The sequence below is a fragment of the Micromys minutus genome, assembly GCF_963924665.1.
Source record: "Micromys minutus genome assembly, chromosome: 19".
NCBI classification, from domain to species: domain Eukaryota; kingdom Metazoa; phylum Chordata; class Mammalia; order Rodentia; family Muridae; genus Micromys; species Micromys minutus.
The window spans coordinates 26194704-26209441 of record NC_137954.1 but is presented as its reverse complement, the minus strand read 5'-3'; positions in this window follow the sequence as shown (position 1 = coordinate 26209441).

The following is a 14738-nucleotide window of genomic DNA, read 5'->3' as shown; positions in this document are numbered from 1 at the left end:
TTCTGTTCATCTTGATTTATTGCACAGTCATCATGAGAAAAATGGGAGCCTATAAACTTGGGTATGGTGGTACAAGTCTGTAATCCCAGCACTTTGAAGACTGAGGCAGGATGGGTGCTATGAAGCCAACCTAGTATCATAGCAAGGTTCAAGACAAATAAATAAAATGGTATCCTAGCCAGGTACTACATTTCCCAGAATTCCTCATGGTCTGGTGTGACTGACTAAATTCTTTCTATGGAACACAGACAGAAATGATGAGCACTACTGTTAAAATCTGGCCCATAAAAATGTTCCATTATGTCGTCTTACTGTTTTTCCCTTTCTGCATCCTGAAAGGGAGAGAACCCAAGATGATTTGGGAAACTTCTGTTGACCAGGAGCACAGGCACCCTACATCCTATATTCTCACTCAGTGTTGGAAGCAAGCAAGAAATGCACATCTGGGAGTTTGCTTAATTTTTTTCTCTTCTTGTTAATTTTGTGTTTGTTTTGAAATTGCAATTATAGCACCCTAAACATTAATTAAGCCAAAGGAAGCCATTCCGAATGGCATAACCTCAAGACAGCTTGAGGAAAATTCAGAAGGGTCCAAGAAACTTTCCGATTCCCTGAAAATCAGTAGCATTCAAAAGTCACCTATGGAGCTGGAGAAACAGCTCACTCTCCAAAGTGCTCGGTGCTCCAGCTTCAGGTCCAGAGTTTGGATTCCTATAACCCACATAAAAAGGCATGGACACCTATAATCCCTGTACTGGGAAGGCAGATCTTTGGCACTCACAGGCCAGCACTAGGAAGGCCAAAGGTCAGTGTTGGGTGTGTTCCTCAATGGCTTTCTACCATAGTTTTCAGACAAGGCCCTCACTGAGCCTGGAGCTCACAGGTTCATAGCTGGCCTCTGAACACCAAGGATCTGTAGCCCTAGTGCAGGGATTAGAGGCGTCAATTCCTGCCTTCTTATGTGGGTTATAGAAATCTAAACTGTGACACATAGTGTAGGTACCAGAAGTTGGACATGTGTAATATGCTAGACACCATGCTCAGAGCGGGGTGATCTTTACTGCTTTATCTAAGCAGCTCACTTTATAGAGATACCAAAACTCAGCTATATCAAGCAGCATGAAGAAGCTGCATGGATAACTATGTTATTGTTCGCTTTGGTTTTTTTTTTTTTTTTGTTTGTTTTTGTTTTTTTTGTTTTGTTTTGTTTTGTTTTTTGTTTTGTTTTGTTTTTTTCAAGACTTTCGTGAAATACCTGAGGCTAGTTAGCTTTATGGAGATGAGATATTTCTTTGACTCTCAGTTCCAACAATTAAAGAGTATAATGTCAGCCTCAGCTTGGCTCTGGTGAGGAGCTCGTGGTGGCCAAAGGATGGAAGAGTATACAGAAGAGGTCACATCACAGAACAGTCAGAAGGCAAGTGGGGGTCAAGCCTCACTCACTTGGCAATGCTCACTCACTCTCAGCAGATTTTAGTCCCAGAAGAGCCAACATCTCCTCTGAAGGAAGATCCCTCTGGGATTTCAGAATCGTCTATTGGGTCCTACTTCTTAAGAGTCTCACCATTTCTCAGTATTACCACAGTAAAGAGCAATTTTGCACATCACAAACACTTGACTGACACCCTGAAACCACTGCAACTACTGCCAGGGTTAAGAGTAAATATAGAGTTCTATCTGATTCCAAAGTCACTTATTAGCTATATGAATTCGGACAATGTAGGATGATGTCATTATACAACAAGGTGGGTCCAGCTTATCGTTGGATGAGAAGGAAAGGTAGGCAGGGAAAAGTCTAGGAAAGAGAGAGGAGGAGGAGGAAGCAGGAGATTCAGGAGGAGGCAACATGGAAGCAGATGTGGATGTTTCTCTTGGTGCATAGATAAGGTTGTTATGAATATCTTATAAGAGATGGAATTGTACAAGATCATTTAACTTATGTAGGTGGGCAAATTATATTATACAAATTGGATCAGAGTATTTTGGTGTGTTCTTTGATGTGGAACTTAACTGAGTTCATAAAGGGTATAGTGGTGGGATGCACAAAGCCCGCCATGGAGTTGGGATGTGTGTGAGCATGGCTTGGCAACAACGTTCCAAGGGAAAGTGAGTGAAAACAACACATTGGGGCAGTCATGGACCACCTGGAACGGAAGCAGCTGGGGCGGGTGAAGTGGATCATGCCTGGGTCAAAAGAATCCAGGGTCTATGAGTACTGAGAGACATTGTGGAGCCACTAAGATAAAGATACACTGCAATGCAGTGCTGTGTGGTCATGCAGTTGCTGGCACTAGCATGGAATAAAAGGTTATCACTTTTTTAATACTTACTGCAACCGGACAAATTGGTTAAATGCCATAAATCATTATTTCTAATTTAAGATGCTATTTCAATCCTAAAGAAAATAATTTCCACAAGAGTTAAGTGTACTATTTATACATCATGGTATACTTGATATGTTCCTATAGTACTTGTAAATGTGCCAAAATCTGATCCTTGACTGAGTTGCTTCTGGAATGGTAGTAGAGAAAAAAGAAGCTTGAATTAATATTTAGTGCTTATATTGTGAGGAAATTTTTCTCATTTCTTAAAGTATTGCTTTTCAGGGTGTAGATGTAGCTCAGAAGGTGGATCACTTACCTAGCAGGAACAAAGCCCTGGGTTTGAGCCTCAGTACTGCATAAACTTGATATAGTGACACACCCTTATAATACCAGCACTCAAGATGTAGAGGCAGGAGGATTGGAAGTTTAAGGTCATCCTAAACTTCAAAGGGAGTTTGGGCTTATCCTGGTCTACATGGGACCCTTTCTCAAGGAAGAAAAAAATGAGAGAGAGAGAGAGATCTTCATGGATGTATGTCTAGACTTCATCTTTACAGCAAAACACAGTTGTGATGAAGTGACCAACATTAATCACATTTCACAGTGGCATTCTGATTTGCAGTCCTGTGTGCCACTTCAGGTCTGGAAGTTTCCAAAGGAGAACAGCTCCTCTGAGCTCGATGGAGCTTCTGTGAGATGCAGCCTATCAAGAGCTGGCTCAGGAGAGCCCGATTTTATATCATGGGTCACTTGACTGAATCACGGGTACTCCGTGTGCTTATCAAGACTCAGCCATGGACTGTGTGTCCAGATCCCCCTGGAGAACTGAGAAATACACACTCGGAGAAGAGTCTGAGACTGTGCTGAGAACAAACTTAGAGGTGACTTTCAGAGATGAAAGCTGCTCAGTGCCTGTGGATTAAGGACTTGGGGACTTTGAGAATCTGCATTTCATGTTACTTTTGTTAAACATTATCTGCAAATAATTTCAGGTGAGCTAGACTATAAGGCATTTGCAAATGAATCTTTGTTAGTCCCGTTTCTAAGTTCAAACCTTTTCTAGTACCAGTTAGGAGATACTAGTCCCATCTCCAGAACCCTGTAAACCCTAGCACTTTTTACCATAAACATGTAAAATATAACAAACCTATCTCCTAAGGTTAACAATAATTCAGTTCCAAAACATTTAGCAAGATGTCTAGAACTCAAAAGATGCTTAAGCAACTTCAGCCATTTTTGAGCATGTTTTTAAATAGAAAGCAATGGAGTTTTGTAGGCTGGAGGGATCCAAACGTGAACACACAGTTACCTCACATCCCCCACTGTAGACAATGCATCTGAGGAGGGAGAAATAATGTGGAAGCCAGTGATGGAGTTGGCTTTGACAAAATGCTGATGTACCTTTGCTCCTCTTTTGCCTACTATCCAGAATCCCAAAAGCCTTCTGATCTTTCTTCCCCTGCAAACCTGTTCTGATGCAGACTTAATGTTGACATTTATGCTGTAGTGTGGTAGTAAGCCACCATGATTACTCTTTCAGGGATATTGACGTTTTAAGCCACACTGTCAAATGTAATCTCTTTTGCTTCAAAGGGCTGGGGAAAATTATGTTTAAGGGAAGGGTCGTGATGAACTTATGTGACAGAGCGTGGAGTGATCGCAGGTAAAGGAGGTTCAGGCTTAGAGCTAGAAGACAGTGGAGTGTTCATTATCAACAACCCTTATAATCACATCATAATAATAAGTTCCATGATGATAAGGACAATAGACAGTGCTATGCTCTGAATTTGGAGGACCGTCTTGTAAAATCAGTTATTGAAACCCATCCCCCCCCCCCAAGTTAATGAGATTTAGAAGTGGGACATAGGGGAGATGACTAAGTCATAAAAATGGAACCCACATGAATAGGATTAACTCCCTTAAGAAAGACACCTAGGAAACAACCTGGCACTTGCACCATGAGAGAACATGGGGGACATGCATCACCTGCAAAGCTGGGAATGAGCTGTCATCAGATGGGGACTCTTACAGCACCTTGATCAATGGCCTCCCCTGCCTCCAGAACTATGAAAAATAAATTTCTATTTTTTACAGGCAATGTAGTCTATGGTATTTTGTCACAGCCGTACAAACAGACCAGGCCACTCCTGTTGGCTGGGTGCTTGCTGTGGATCAGTGGTCTAACTGGTTTTCTTGGCTGCATACTCATTTCTCTACTGCAACAGGGCTTTGTGGTAGTTAATGCTTCTCATATGAATGAGGAAAATAGGCATAAAAAGAATTAAAAAGCTTCAAGCCCACTGGCACATTATGTGAAAGGGTTAAATGCAGACTTGCTACAGAAGAAAATATCAAGTCTCAGCCACTCTGTTTCACTGCACTATCTCTCTCTCTCTCTCTCTCTCTCTCTCTCTCTCTCTCTCTCTCTCTCTCTCTCTCTCTCTCTCTCTCTCTCTCTCATGCTGTATAAATAGCTCCTCCTAAGAAGAGAGAGCCTCACAATATACTCACTCACAGTGTGTTTGGGGCAAGGCAAGTGCCACTATAGTTGTGGTCTCTCTCTTCACAATGTCATAATATGTTTAGTCTAGACAGTCAAAGCCCAGTCCTATGCCCCAGATAGAAAATTTTAAAGCAATTAGATGTGCTGGATAATTTTATGTCTTGACGCAGGCTAGAGCAGCGGTTCTCAACCTTCCTAATGCTGAGATCCTTTATAAAAGTTTTTCATGTTGTGGTGACCCCCAACCATACTTTTGTTGTGATGTAATAACTGTAGTTTTACTACTGTTATGAATTGTCATGTAAATACTTTTGGAGGTAGATGTTCCAAAGGGGGTTCAACCCACAAATTGTGAACTACTGGGCTAGGGTCATTTGAGAAGTGAGGACCCCAGTTAAGAAAATGCCTCCCCAAGATAGGTATGTAGGCAAGCCTGAAGAGCATTTTCCTAGTGATTGATTGGGAAGGGCACAGCTGATTGTGTATGGAGCCATCCCTGAGCCGGCGATCCTGAGTTCTATAAGAAAACAGACCGAACAAGCCAGAAAGGAGGAATCAAACCAATGAGCAGCACCCCACCTGCCCAGTTAGAGTTCCTGTCCTGACATTTTCAATGATGAATGAGAATGTGGAAGCCTTTCCTCTCTTGCTTTTGACTGTGGTGTTTCATCACAGCAATAATAACCCTGACGAGGATAACAGATTGATGGTTTCTTTAGCATCCTTACTGCTTAGTAACCTCCTCTTTTGAAAAATAATCCAACAATTCCAGGCAGTGTGGTTCATGCCCTTAGTCTAAACACTTGAAAGGCAGAAGCAGGAAGATTTCTTAGCTATAGACCAGCCTGGTCTACAGTGCTAGTCCTAGGGCAGCCAGGGCCACAGAGAGAAACCCTGTCTCAAAAACAGAAACAAACAAAAATCAAAAGAAAGATATAAAGAAAGGAGGAAGGAAGGAAAAAGAATGGAAGAGGAAAAAAGAGAAGGGAAGAGAAGAGGAGAGGGAAGGGGAGGGAAGGGGAGGGGAGGGGAGGGGAGGGGAGAGGAGAGGAGAAGAGAAGAGAAGAGAAGAGAACAGAAGAGAAGAGAACAGAAGAGAAGAGAAGAGAAGAGAAGAGAAGAGAAGAGAAGAGAAGAGAAGAGAAGAGAAGAGAAGAGAAGAGGAGAGGAGAGGAGAGGAGAGAAATCTAGCAGCACGAACTTGGTTCTGAAGGGATCCTGCTAAGTTGCTCTAGAGTTATCTCCTGGCTCAGCCCTATTACCTGATTGGTGGATCAGTCTGGATAATAGAAAATAAAGCAAGCATCACATAAAGGTGCAACTGGCCCCACCTATCACACTTCTCAGTGTCAGCTCAAATGTCCTGGGAGCTCTCCTAAACAATTCCTTTCATCCTGGGCCAAGTTTTAGGTTGTTCCTATTGCACTGGTCCCCCATTCCTTTTGCACATCATAACATTTAGTCAAGAGCTAGGCTCATCTGTACTCCTTGCTTGATTGACCAGTAAAAGCATGGTGCTGTGCCCTTAAAATTCTCTTTCATTACGTTAATCTCTATTGGAATAAAGATACAGTTTGAGGTTAACTCATGAAAAATACATCTTCATCATCTAACAAGTCAAGGATCTACCAAAATGTTTCCACGTGCTCTGAATTTACATCTTCCTAGATATATCTAATCACACACACACATACACACACACACATGAACACACACATGCATGTACACGCATGCATACACACACTTTCTTATTTGCTGCTCAAATTGTCAAGGGGCTAATAAAAAAAGAGACTGTCTGACCCCACCAAAGATCTCTGAAATAGAATCTACATTTGGACAAGACTCTCAGACGATTTGTTAGCATACCAACTTTTGAAAGGCAAGACCCTGTTTTATTACAGAAGAGTGAGTAACCCTGACTTGATGTATAGGCTGTCTGAAGGATTTCTCACTTAAGGGCTTAGGACATAGCACAGTAGGAAAGCATTTACCCAGCATGCACAAAGCCCTGAATTGGATCCCCGGTACATAAAAAAACAAATTGAAATAATTTCTTGTTTAAATCTTGAAGCTTGCTTTACATTTCTGGAATTAATTTGAGCTTATACTTGTGCGTGCGTGCACACACACACACACACACAGAGGAATATACACACAGGCACATACATGCACATGCATGCACACACATGTACATGCACATGAGCACTCAAAAGTTCTGTTTTTACTCTTCAGTCTCCCATGTAGTAAAGAATGGGTGTGTTTTATATTAGAAGGAAAGAAGAGTAGCAGGGAGGGAGGACAGACTACTGCCACTTGTCATGATGACCCACCAGTGTGTGTGTAGACATGACTGAAAAACTCCCTTGCTTTACATGGGTTTTCAGAAAGTCTGGCAAAGATAATAGTAATGTAGACCATTTCTATGTTCTGTTTGGATACAAAAGACTTTCCACAAATGATAGCCACTTCCACCACAGTATATTGTTCATGTAACTAAGCATTGGAGGTATAGCTGGCATAAGGAACGGCTCAATCATGCCCTCAGAGGTGCAGCTAATATCTATTCCATGTGCATTCCTCTGCTTTGGCTTGATTCTTAGACATGTGCTCCTAATGCATTTTTGCTGTGACTTTAGGCTGACAACCACCTATTGGAATGAACAGAAGAAAATTTTACTTTCCAGGCACCCCTAAAATCTCTTCTTATTGGCCAGATGCATATTATTTGGCCATCTCTGGCCAGAATCTTTCTGGGATCATCTGCTCTGGCTTCTCCTGACAGTAGTACAACCTTGCTCAACTTGTGGGAGTCTGCAGACAGTAAGTAATGCCACTACCCAACAGTAAAGCAAGAGCCCACCTTCATCAGAACCACAATTATCATCATCACTATAGCTGTGTGTTCCTGAAGAAATCCACTCTCTTATCAGTACAGGAATCTTCTATTTTTTTCCCCCTGAGAAAACTTCCTTTCTGGGGAAGCTCAATAACAACTCAATAAATATCTCAATCTATTTGACATGAAGGCCAAAGTAAAGCTATTGTTAAACCCCCTAGGCCAGTGTGAGACCAGGTCAGGTGAGGCACTAGAGACTTCATATAAATTTTAGGTAGCAAGTTTTTTAAAAAGGAAAAGAAATAAACTCAGGTCAGAAAGAGTTAAACATCCTCATTTCTATGGTTTCTGTAGTCATTTCTGGTTCCGACCAGGGTCTGGATCTTACTCCATAAGAGGTGATGTATCAAAAATAAATCCTCTTTCCACACAAGGCTCTCAGCTGGCATCACTATTTCTGCATGTACAGGTGGACACTAAAAACCACACCTGATTGGCACTATTCCTATATGGACCTTATGGTGGACAAGCGGCTCTCTAAAGGCCCTTCCTCACAATATGAAATGAGGCCTTGGAGAGAAAGGAACTAGAAACGGTAGGCGGCTGCTCAGCTAGACTTGTAGAAGGGTGAGCATGGTGCATGGCAGTGTCAATCAGTTCGGAGCACACCTTTCTAGACAGGTGTCCAGGTGAGGCCTGGCCAGAGTTGCATCATCAACCCAAAAAGAGTTGAGTCCAATCCTGGCTCTCCCCACACAAAGAAAACATGACAGACTTCTACCAGCAATATTAACCATTCACATGAAGTTCAACATCTTCCTTCTGCTGCAGTCAGAAAGACATGTGGATGGACAGGACTGAGTTTGAATTCTTCCAGATTTATTCCCAGGCAGATGATGGAGTCTCTACTCCAATTTTCAGGGATATACTGATAAAGGTTTCCTTTAGAATACACACCAAAAATATTTTTAAAATTAGAAAAACTCAACTGACAACACAGTCAACTTGCTAAAGATGGGTGCCTACCTATCTGAGAGGATAGTGGGTGAGGATAAGAGGAGAGAGGGTCAAGGTCTCCTTTCCTTTGTAGCATCATTTATCTGTGCATCCTAAGGACCTTTCCCATCCCAGGTTTCCACCTTTCTATTTGCCATTACATGCTTATCCTTGCTGATGGATTAGGCTTACTTCCCTATTTCATAGACAGGAGGGAAACAAAGGAGAAACACTAAATGAATAAAAATGATGACCTTCAGACTGATGAGCTTAGAGGTCTTGTCTGCCTCTGTGCTTTCAGCAATCTCTCAACAACTGATTAAAGGATTAACTATCCAATTTGCTCAAAAGAACACAAGATTCATATACTCATAAGTTCTGGGAAGATGGGAGACGGACACCTGAATTAGCATAACAATAGCCTACACCAGAGGAATCAGACAGAAAGGTAATTCACATTCATAGCTCAAACTTTAAAATTAACTGTAAAGTCGAAATGGGGACCTGCCTTGCCACTTACTCTAACAACAAGAATATATGTTGATGTTACCCCTGCCTCTCAAGCAATATGGTCTAATTAAGAATGGAAATCATATATTCCCACAAATGCAGTTTAACAACTGGCTCATCTACACATTCTATTAATGTGTAGATTGATACTAATTAATAATTAATCTTATAAGGGTTCCATCTCACTGTGACCAGCATGCAAAAGAGATGAATTCCCAATTGCAACAAATGCCGCAGACTGGTTAACACCACCCACTCTGTATTCCAGAGCTCAGACTGCAAGGGTAGCTCCATGAACAAGTGAGCTCACCTAAGGGGAAGCAGGTGCCAGACAAACAACATAATCCCAGGATTTTGTTGTTTAATCTGGTCCCACCTCTATTGTGCAGAACTATTTACTCAAAAAGACTAGAATCACATTCCCTGTGTCAATATAGGTAAGACACCCATTTGGGAAGGAGGATCAGATGACAGGGTTCAGGTATGAGAATGGGATGACTGGCTAGCAAGGAAGTCTCAGTGAGCAAGTCAAGGCAGGCAGATGTGCCCCTGAGAACTGGCAGCAAGCCACAGGCTAATCTGGTTCTTGATATGTGACAGTCTTCATGGAGATCAAAGAGTGAGAATAGAATCCACAACTACAACTACCAAGACTTCTGATCTAACATCAAATTCCACTTTGTAAGAACTGACTTCTATCCTTGGCAAGATTTAGCTAAGGGGAAAGAAAGAAATTGAGATTTTAATATCAGAAAGTAACCCTCACTTCTACAAGCAAGCCAATGGAAAACACTAATCTCATCAGGCATGTTGACTTTCCTCAGGGCTAAAGAGTCTTTGCCCTTCCTACACAGTCTGCTTCCATCTTTTTGGACAAGAAGAAAGTTTAATCAGTCCTTGACTTGTCTTATGATTCAGAACTCAGGTCCAGAGTTTCCTCGTCTTCCTCTGTCTTTGGTGTTATTGTGTGTTCTTCCTCCTTCAGAAAGCAAGTTTGCATTCTCTACTACATTCTTCCAAAATGCTGCCCTTGCTTGGATTCTATGCGCTCTCTCTAGATGTATCCTCATGACTCTGAAATGCAATCTTTCTTCTCCTAAAGCCTTTCTTCAGTAAAAAGAAAAAAAAATCCAGGAATTTCTACCATATAAGACCCTGAACAACTCCCGTGAGATGTAACCCATTCCTCTTCTTCTCAGCGAGGTGGGGTTATTCTGTGGGATCTTTATTCATATTTTCATGTTTCTTGTATGGGTGGCAGATCCAACCTCCACACCCCCTGAAGGCAGGGCCCATCTCTTTTCTGTGATGTCAGCTTCCTAAACCCACAGCACCACACCCTGCTTCTGTTTACCTCAAGATTAAACCTATAAATGATAGGTTTGTGTGTAGTGGGCAGATCAAGGACAGACCGAAAGGAGCTAATCCAATTAGCACTAGCCAGGAGCTTCCTCTCATTCCAGCCCATAATCCTCATGTACGTAGTGAGCATCATGAATGACCTGGGGTTTGTTGTGGGTTCTTGGTTCAGGTCTGGTGAAAACATGCAAGTCACATTGATACAACCCAACACTTCTTTTATTTCTATTTATTTGCTTCTTAAGTCTTCATTCTATTAAAACATCGATCAACAGTCAGTCGCTTGCACATGCTGCTGATGTTGTAGGAGAAGAAGGACCCTCATTCACTGTTAGTAAAAATGTGAGACATCCTACTTCACAAATAAATGATAGCAATGTTCATTGCCATCCTATTCACAGTCACCAGGCAATGGGAACAACCTAAATGTCCCTCAGCAGATGAATGAGTCATGAAAATGTGACTCATATACACAATGGAATACTATTCAGCTATAAAGAAAAATGAAATCATGAAATTTTTAGATAAGTGAATGGAACTAGAAAATATAACATTGAATACCCCAGATGTAAAAGACAAACACTAAACATTCTCTCTCATCTGTGACTCTCAGCTCTAAATCTTTGGTATAAACGTACAATGTGGGGTAACCATAGAAACTAGGGAAGTATAAAGGGATCTTGGGAAGGGGCTGTAGGGGAGCACATTTGTGATGAGAAAGGGGGAGAAGTGAAGAAGGGGGCTCTAACTGGGGTGAAGGCTAAGGTTAATACAGAAAGAAATGAAGGAAGGACAAATAATACCAATGCTATTTGATAAATCTTTAAGAAATCATATTAGTTTGCCTAAAATTATGCACCATTCATATAGACATATATTTACACACACACACACACACACAAACAAACACACACACACACACACACACACACACACACACACACATATACATATGAAAGTTCAGCCACTTGGGTTGATTGTGCTTCTCCTAAGAATCATAAACTAATAGAAGCCCCAGTACCATCATGCACAAAAAAAAAAAAAAAAAAAGCCCTCCTTTCAAATGATTGGTCAGGACAGATCACATGACTCTGAAAACAGTACCAACTCTGACTGTTGCCCTTGGCTACCTCTCAAAGGTTGAAGGGAAGTACCTCCATTGCTGAAGACTCCAGACAGTTAGGAAATGATACCGAAAATTCAATTCAAGATGCCAGAGCAACTAAACAGTCTTAACCAGCTGCAGTACCCATGAACCACATCCATAATTAACATGGCAAGATGTCCGTAAAGGGACAGTAGGTGGCACTCACATATAGGTGGCAACCAACAGCAGTCTAATTAGACTTAAGGCCCACTCAACAGAAGGGAAATCATGCCTGTTACTGAAAATCTAGGCAGCTTCCCAGGGCTAATATGGTGATGTATCTTAGAACAGAAGCTATGACTACCACTCTACTGGGACAGCATAATTCCTCACTACATCCTGAATCTTATCCTTCCGTCCACAGATAAGTGTCGCTGAAGGCCACATTGAAGAAGTTTCTCTATCTCGCTAATGGAAACTGACACGAAAGCCACAAACAGGCACAGTACAGAGATCTTTGGATCAAGAGCCCGAATACAGTGGATACCTATACATCACAGTTCCTGAAGACATCACAGCTCCCGAACATAAGCTTCTGGAACCATTCCGAAGGAGGGCAGAGAAGGTTGAAGGAGTAAACCAACCAGTACGTCTGCCACCAAAAACTTTCCTGTAAATGGCTTCTTAAGCAAGCCTGAAAGAATGACAACATCACAGACAGACTAACTCAAAGGCGGGGGAACCTCACAGAGTCCTAACCCTGTCCAGAGAATCAGGGGCAACGGATGAGTGCACAGAGGCAGGCTCATCTCCTAGGGTGAGTCCCCTAACTGATAATCCAAAACAAATTGGTGAGCTCTGAAATCATATGCACACAAACAGCCAAAGTGGACTTGGAAGGTTATATATTGACACAACAATAATGATCAAATAAAATAATTATTTAAAAAGCTATCATTTTGAGAGTGTGTGATATATATATATATATATATATATATAGCAGAAATTTAGAGTCATTTGTACCAAGAGTTCCAGGCCATCCTGAGAGGCATGAGACACTATCTCAATTAGAGAGACGGTAAGAGATCTGGAGAAGAAGGAGGGAGGGAGGAAGGTAGGAAGGTAGAGGGAGGGAGGGAGGGAGGGAAGGAGGGAGGGAGGGAGGGAGGGAGAGTTAAAATTAGGTCCTGTTTGTTTTTAACCCTATTTAGTCATCTATCAACCCTCTGCATAGAAATTCTTCTAATACAATTAGAGAATTTGGCGACATGAGGTTGGTAAAACCAAATGCATGAAATTGTGCCAGAGCGAAGAAATCCTGGTTGACTCTTGTCATTCTTCTCCATGGTCATTTAGAGAGGAAGGCTGGTCAGTGGCAGCAGGATTTTGAGACTAGTGAGGGAGGAGCTCACAGGCATGTCTTTTCTGTGTGTCTGAGCTGATGACTCCTCTGTCACAGAAGGAAACACATGAAAGTATGTGCACCTTTGGAATGAACCCCTGGCACTTTATCCAATCAATCCAAACCCCGTAGAGATTTGCTGCTGTCCAGGACAGGAGCCAGCTGAAGGGACAAACATCTCTACTTTCTGAGCTTCTGTGCATGGGAAAGTAAGATCAAGGTCACTGGGAATGGGAGCTGTAGAAAGGCAATGACAGGAAGGACAGCTCAGACAGACTTTGCCTAGCCAGAATTCTCACAAAGTACCACCAGGGCTTTGCAATGTAAGAATAGCCAAAAACTATCCTTTTTTGTGCTGATCAAAGTGATTTCCCAGCAGGGCTGCTTGGACAAGCATCACATAAGTATGAAATCTGTGCTCAAACCCAACTCCTCCCCATGCTCCTCAGCCTCTCTATAGTAACAGGCGATGTACCCAGAAACCTCACACTCAAAAACTAACTTTCAGCAAGTACTGGTGGAGTATGTGCATATGAGTGTGCATGTGCGTGCATGCATGTGCATGTGTGTGCATTTATTTGCTAAGGACAAAAATAGAGTTAGACAGGCTTTTATCAAGAAATAGAGCAACACATTCATGACCATGTGTGTTTCTCCACATTAATGTATACACGTGCATGTGCATGTAGGCATGTGCATTTACTTGCTGTGGACACGAATGGATTTATAGTGTTTGGCTTTTATCAGGGAATAAAGCAACAGTTTCAAGGCAGCACATTTATGACTTAGAATATGAAATCCTTTCCTGCACGCTTTCCACTAAAGGGGAGAAAGAGATTAATTGGCATTAAGCGAGTTCCAAGGTCGACTTGGTGACTCTTCACTGATGGCAAACTATATTCCTAGCCTCATAGAATTTTAAAGCAAGAAAGGACCTTGGAGATCAGTTCACCAAATTCTCCATTTTCCAGATGAGTTATCAAAATTAGAGAGAATCAGCGGTATTCACAAGCTGGCAGGATGTTATTGGCAAAGCCGGAATTAAAAGAAAGTCCCAGACTCGGTGTGGACTGTCACCTAAGAAGCCCCTTAGACTGTCGAGGGAAAGCACAATGTCTGCTCAATTGAAGAGTCCAGACAAGCTAAAATCTTACAATAACCCACCAACCTGGACATTCTCAGTTGGATTAATAACTAGACTGTTTGTATCAAGAAAATGTGTGTGTTATGCATTTTCACCAAAATCATAGACAAATTTATTACTGTTCTAAACACTAATATTATAAAAGAGCCTGCTTATAAACCTATCCCTACCCCTAAAGAAAAGAGCTCTCAAAGTTTTGGAGAGCCATCTACTTAGGCCTTCTGGATGCCCTGTGAATAAAAAACTACTTGAATGCAGAGGTTGACATTAGCATTGGAAATCCTTTTTTTTTTTTTTTTTTTTTAAGCAAACACTGGTCAGTTCAAATAAAACATATCTTCACAATCAGCTGAGCACTGTGTCCTAGTATACAGCATTTTAAAAATAAAATTTCTGACATTTAAGCAATCGCATCTCTTATAAAATAATAACAACAGTATTTGAGTAAGGATAGACCTTGGAAGATCTATGACATTAAGGTATTCAGGCTTTTAGCTTGCTTACCTGTGTTCCCCTGCCTCCCACGTACATTTACTAACCCTGGATGCCAAACAGCTGCCACTTAGTCCTGTCTTAA